This window comes from Microtus pennsylvanicus, chromosome 2, assembly GCF_037038515.1.
Source record: "Microtus pennsylvanicus isolate mMicPen1 chromosome 2, mMicPen1.hap1, whole genome shotgun sequence".
NCBI classification, from domain to species: Eukaryota; Metazoa; Chordata; class Mammalia; order Rodentia; family Cricetidae; genus Microtus; species Microtus pennsylvanicus.
This window is the reverse complement of record NC_134580.1, coordinates 104,017,925-104,023,924: the sequence shown is the minus strand read 5'-3', so window position 1 is coordinate 104,023,924 and position 6,000 is coordinate 104,017,925. Positions and strand designations below refer to the sequence as shown.

General features: G+C 36.7%; 1 protein-coding gene across 5 annotated transcripts in view; it reads right to left on the bottom strand.

Annotated features, from left to right (window-relative positions):
* Window positions 1-6,000, bottom strand: part of Galk2 (galactokinase 2) — a 118,169-nt gene that overhangs the window by 95,672 nt on the left and 16,497 nt on the right. The window lies entirely within an intron of this gene.

The window sequence follows — 6,000 nt, the reverse complement described above, 5'->3', positions numbered from 1 at the left end:
GAATCTCACTGTTTGTTCTCTACAAGCTGTTGATTTTATCCTTTTAATTTGTTTAGCTTATATGCATCTAGAATTCATTCACTGCTTTCATATGTTTCAATATCATAGACTGTAAGAGCTCTAAAGTACGTTACAATAATTTACTGAATTTCATAGGTGTCTATTAAATGCCTCCCTTTCATCTCTTACTTCATTCATTTTGGTCTTTGCTCTTTTTCTTTCGGCTAGTTTGGCTAGCAGTTAATTGGTCTTGTCCACCTTTGCAAAGAACTCTTCGTTTCATTAATTCATTGTGTTTTTAAATTTCCATTCCATTAATTTCTGCATTGATCCTAACTATTTCTTTCAATCTACTGGGTTTTGATTTGGCTTGTTCTTATTCTTCCAAGGCCCTAGAGGAAATTAAGTTAACTTTTTGAGATCAGACTCTTTTCTATTTTATTTATTTATTTACACACACACACACCTTTGTGTGTGTGTGTCCACATACCATACCATGAGCACTACCTGTGTTCCACAGGTAGTGGGAGCCAGTTCTCACTCTCCAACACATGGGAGATTGACCTCAGGCTCTCAGGTTTGATAGTACTTCATTTTTCCCACTAAAGCATCTCACTGGCCCTTCTCTGACTTTAATATATGCACTTACAGCTTTAAAATTCCTTTGCAGGACTGCTTTCAAGTATCTCCTAGCCACATTAATTAAAATCTGAGTATGCTATGCTATTAGGCATTGTATGATAGTAATAGCAAACACCTGCGGTTGCTCTCCCATTAATATCCCACTCAGAAAAATATGGAGAGCTCCTGGGCTGAGGAATTATTTTCTACACTACACATCCACCTCTACAACATCCAAGAAGAATAGAGCTGCAAAAAAAAAAGCAAAATAACACCAAACACATAAATCCTGATGCAGTAACATAAGATGCACACACACATACACAGGATAAGATAATACCTCCGAGAAGTATGAATCTTACAGTAATGGCATATGGCGTGAGTAAAATAAGTGTTGGCAGAGTCTTGAGAAAATGAACACTTCTGTACTGTTGGTAGGAATGCTATTTGGCTCAACCATTATGGAAAACAATATGGTGTTTCTCCAAAGAATTAAAATCAGAACCAGCATATGCTCTAGAAATCCTTCTGCTTGGTATACACACCCAAGGGAAATGAAGTCAGTATCTGAGAGAAACATCTACTATCCCCATGTTCACTGTCAAGTTACTCACAATAACTAAGATATTTAGAAACAGAAGGACCACATGTGACAACTCTATTTCCTGTAATTTGCAAATCAAATACATAATATAATCGTTACCATTTAATAACAGGGATATAGTGTAAAAAATCATTAGCCAATTTTGTCATTGTACAAATAACATAAAATATAAAGTATTTAAACAGAAGTAAGATGTTTAGCCTACTAAACACATATATATTTGTGGTTTGAATGAAAATGGCCCCCACAGTTTCATACATTTGCATGTTTAGTCCCCAGTTGACAACTGTCTGAAAGGATTAGGAGGTATGGCCTTGTTAGAATATGTGATCTTGGAGGAGGTGTGTCACTAGGGGTGGCTTTGAGGTGTCAAAATCCCATGCTAGGTCCTGTCTTTCTCCCCCCCCCCCCCCCGCTCCCTGCTTGTGTGTCCCCATGTTCCTGCCCATGAAGATAATGGATTAACCCTCTGAAACATAAGCAAGGCTGCAGTTAAATACTTTCCTTTATACAAGTTGCCTCGGGCATGGAGTCTCTTCACAGCAATACAACAGTGAGTGCTGAACACTGTAGCTGACTGTAACACAGTGATAATATTTGTGTACCCGAACCTATTCAAACACAAAGAGTTCAATACACACAAGTGTAAACAATCGAGCTAGCACACTGAGTTAGGGAGTGTGACACAAGGGGATATGCAGGACAGAGAGCTGTGGCGAGTGAAAGAGTGTAAAGGCCAAGTGCACAGGGCTCTGGGTTTTATAAACACACACACATAGATGACATCAAATTGGTCTCAAAAGTTCTTAGATGAACTAACATTGCCTTACTAGAACTTATTCTATTTATAAACATTTTAATTTTTAAAACTTTTGACTCTTTTGTAGTAATTTTTGCTTAAAATGCAAATCTTATAAGCAGCAGTAGTTTCTTGTCCCCATATACCCTCAAGGGGCCACCATTCTATACATCCTATACATGAGCCATCATTGACCAAAATACTGCTAGGTGGCACCAGACGGTATAATTAAAGCTTATGCAGAAAAAGCAAAGCTGGCTCAGCATTTGAAAAATCCACCAGAGTAATCCACCATATGTTTAAAGTTGACCATGAAGATTAGACAGGTATTTAATAAGCCACTTATGAGTAAATACATATGATATTTGTCTTTCTGGGTTTGGGTTACCTCATTCAATATGATAATTTTAGATCCATCCATTTGCCCACAAATTTCAAGATGTTTTTTTTCTGTTGTGTAGTACTCCATTGTGTAAATGTACATTTTTCTTATCCATTCTTCGGTAGAGGGAAAGTTAGGTTGTTTCCAGGTTCTGCCTATGACAAACAATGCTACTATGAACATAGTTGATCACATGTCCTTGTGGTATGATTGAGCATCCTTTGGGTATATGCCCAAGAGCAAGCGGTATTGCTGGGTCTTGAAGCAGGTTGTTTCCTTATATTCTGAGATATCACCACACTGATATCCAAATGGGCTGTACCAGTTTGCATTCCCACCAGCAATGGAGGAGTGTTCCTTTTACCCCACATCCTCTCCAGCATAAGTTGTCATCAGTGGTTTTGATCTTGGCCATTCTTACAGGTGTAAGATGGAATCTCAGAGTTGTTTTAATTTGCATTTCTCTGATGACTAAGGATGTTGAGCATTTCCTTCAGTGTTTTCAGCCATTTTAGATTCCTCTGTTGAGAGTTCTCTGTTTAGGTGTGTATACCATGTTTTTATTGGATTATATGCTCTGTTGATGACCAATTTCTTCAGTTCTTTGTATATTTTGGAGATCAGCCCTCTATCTGATGTGGGGTTGGTGAAGATCTTTGCCCACTCTGTAGGCTGCCATTTTGTCTTATTGACCATGTCCTTTGCTTTACAGATAGAAGCTTCTCAGTTTTCAAAGTTCCCATTAATTAATTGTTTCTCTCAGTGTCTGTGCTACTGAGGTTATACTTACGAAGTGATCTCCTGTGCCAATGCATTCAAGTGTACGTCCCACTTTCTCTTCTATAAGGTTCAGTGTGGTTGGCTTTATGTTGAGGTCCTTAATCCATTTGGACTTGAGTTTTGTGCATGGTGATAGATATGGATCTATTTTCATTCTTCTACATGTTGACATCCAGTTATGCCAGCACCATTTGTTGAATATGCTTTCTTTTTTCCATTTTATATTTTTTGGTTCTTTGTCAAAAATCAGGGGTACATAGGTGTGTGGATTGATATTTGGGTCTTCGATTTGGTTCCATCGGTCCTCCTGTCTGTTTTTATGCCAATACCAGACTGTTTTCAGTACTGTAGCACTGAACTAGAGTTTGAAGTCAGGGATTTATGATTCCTCCAGAAGTTCTTTTATTGTACAGGATTGTTTTAGCTATCCTGGGTTTTTTTTTTTTTTTTGCTTTTCCATATGAAGTTGAATATGGTTCTTTTGAGGTCTGTGAAGAATGTTGCTGGGATTTTGATGGAACATTGCACTGAATATGTAGATTGCTTTTGGTAAGATTGCCATTTTTACTATATTAATTCTGCCTACCCAAGAGCATAGGAGATCTTTCCTCTTTCTGGTGTCTTCTTCAATTTCTTTCTGAAAAGATTTAAATTTCTTGTCATACAGATCTTCTACTTGTTTGATTAGAGTTTCTCTGGATACTTTATGCTATTCGTGACTATTGTGAAGGGTGATGTTTCTCTGATTTCTTTCTCTGCCCACTTAACGTCTGTGTAAAAGAGGGCTACTGATTTTTTTTTTCAGTTAATCTTGTATCCTGCTACATTACTGAAGGGGTTTATAAGTTGTAGAAGTTCTTTGGTAGAATTTTTGGGGTCACTTATGTAAACTATCATATCATCAGCAAACAGTGACAGTTTGACTTCTTCTTTTCTGAGTTGTATCCCCTTGATCTCCTTTTGGTGTCTTATTGCTCTAGCTAGGACCTCAAGAACTATATTGAATAGATATGTAGAGAGTGGACAACATTACCTTGTTCCTGATTTCAGTGGAATTGCTGGGCGTTTCTCTCCATTTAGTTTGATGTTGGCTGTTGGCTTCCTGTATATTGCCTTTATTATGTTTAGATAGTTCCTTGTATCCCTGCTGTCTCCAAGACCTTTATCATGAAGGGATGTTGTATTTTGTTGAAGGCTTTTTCAGCATCCAATGGGATCATATGGTTTTGTTTTCTTCAGCTTGTTTATATTGTGGATTACATTGACAAATTTTCATAGGTTGAACCATCCCTGCATCTCTGGGATGAAGTCAACTTGATTATGGTGAGTGATTTTTCTGATGTGTTCTTGAATTTGGTTTGCCAGTATTTTGAGTATTTTTCATCAAAGTTCATGAATGAAATTGGTCTGCAATTCTCTTTCTTAGTAATGTCTTTCTATGGTTTGGCTATCAGGGTAATTGTAGCCTCATAAAAAAGAGTTTGGCAATGTTCCTTCTGTTTCTATTGTGTGGAAGAATTTGAGGAGTATTGGAATTAGCTATTCTTTGAAAATCTTGTAGAATTCTGTGCTGAAACCATCTGGCCCTGGCCTTTTTTTTTTTTGGGCGGGGGGGGGACTTTTGATGACTGTTTCTATTTCTTTAACAGTTATAGGTCTACTTAATTTGCTTATCTGGTCTTGATTTAATTTTGGTAAGTGATATTTATCCAGAAAGCTGTCCATTTCAAGTATTCCAATTTTGTGGAGTACAGGTTTTCAAAATATGACCTAATGATTCTCAGGATTTCCTCTGTGTCTGTTGTAATGTCCCCCTTTTCATTTCTGATATTGTTAATTTGGATATTCTCTCTCTGCCTTTTGGTTAGTTTGGATAAATGTTTGTCTATTTTGTTGATTTTCTTGAAGAACCAACTCTTTGGCTCATCGATTCTTTGTATTGTTTTCTTTGATTCTATTTTGTTGACTTCAGCTTTCAATTTGATTATTTCCTGCCATCTAATCCTCCTGGATGAGTTTGTTTCTTTTTTTTCTAGAGTTTTCAAATGTTCTATTAACTCACTAGTGTGGGATTTTTCCAGCTTCTTTATGTAGGCATTTAGTGCTATGAACTTTCTTCTTAACACTGTTTTCATTGTGTCCTATACATTTGAGTATGTTGTGTAGTCATTTTCATTGAATTTTAGGAAGTCTTTAATTTCTTCCTTGACCCATTGATGCTCAGGTAAGCCTTGTTTAATTTCCATTTGTTTCTGTAATTGGTGTTGCTCTTGAATTCTAATTTTAAGCCATGGTAATTCAATAAGATACATGAGGTTATTCAAATTTTTTCTACCTGTTGAGGTTTGCTTTGTTACCTAGTATGTGGTCCATTTTTGAGAAGGTTCCATGAGGTGCTAAGAAGAAGGTATATTCTTTATATTTGGATGGAATATTCTATAGATATCTGTTAAGTCTATTTGAGCCATAACATTTGTTAATTCCCTTATTTCTCTGTTAATTTTCTGCCTGACAGACCTGTACAGTGGTGAGAGGGGAGTGCTGAAGTCTCCTGTTATTGGTATGTGGAGCTTAATGTGTGGTTAAAGCTTTAGAAGTGCTTCTTTTACATATGAGCTCCCTTGTACCATAACTGATTTCTTCACACTTTAGAAAATTAAACACTTAAAGTTGACAAAGTATATGTTGTAGAAACACCTATTACATAGCATACTGTCTTACACTGGAACTAAAAATTTGAAGGAAACTGAAAATACATTAATGAGAGACATAGGTAAGTAAGCATTGACTGCACAGCATGGTAGGACTCATTGA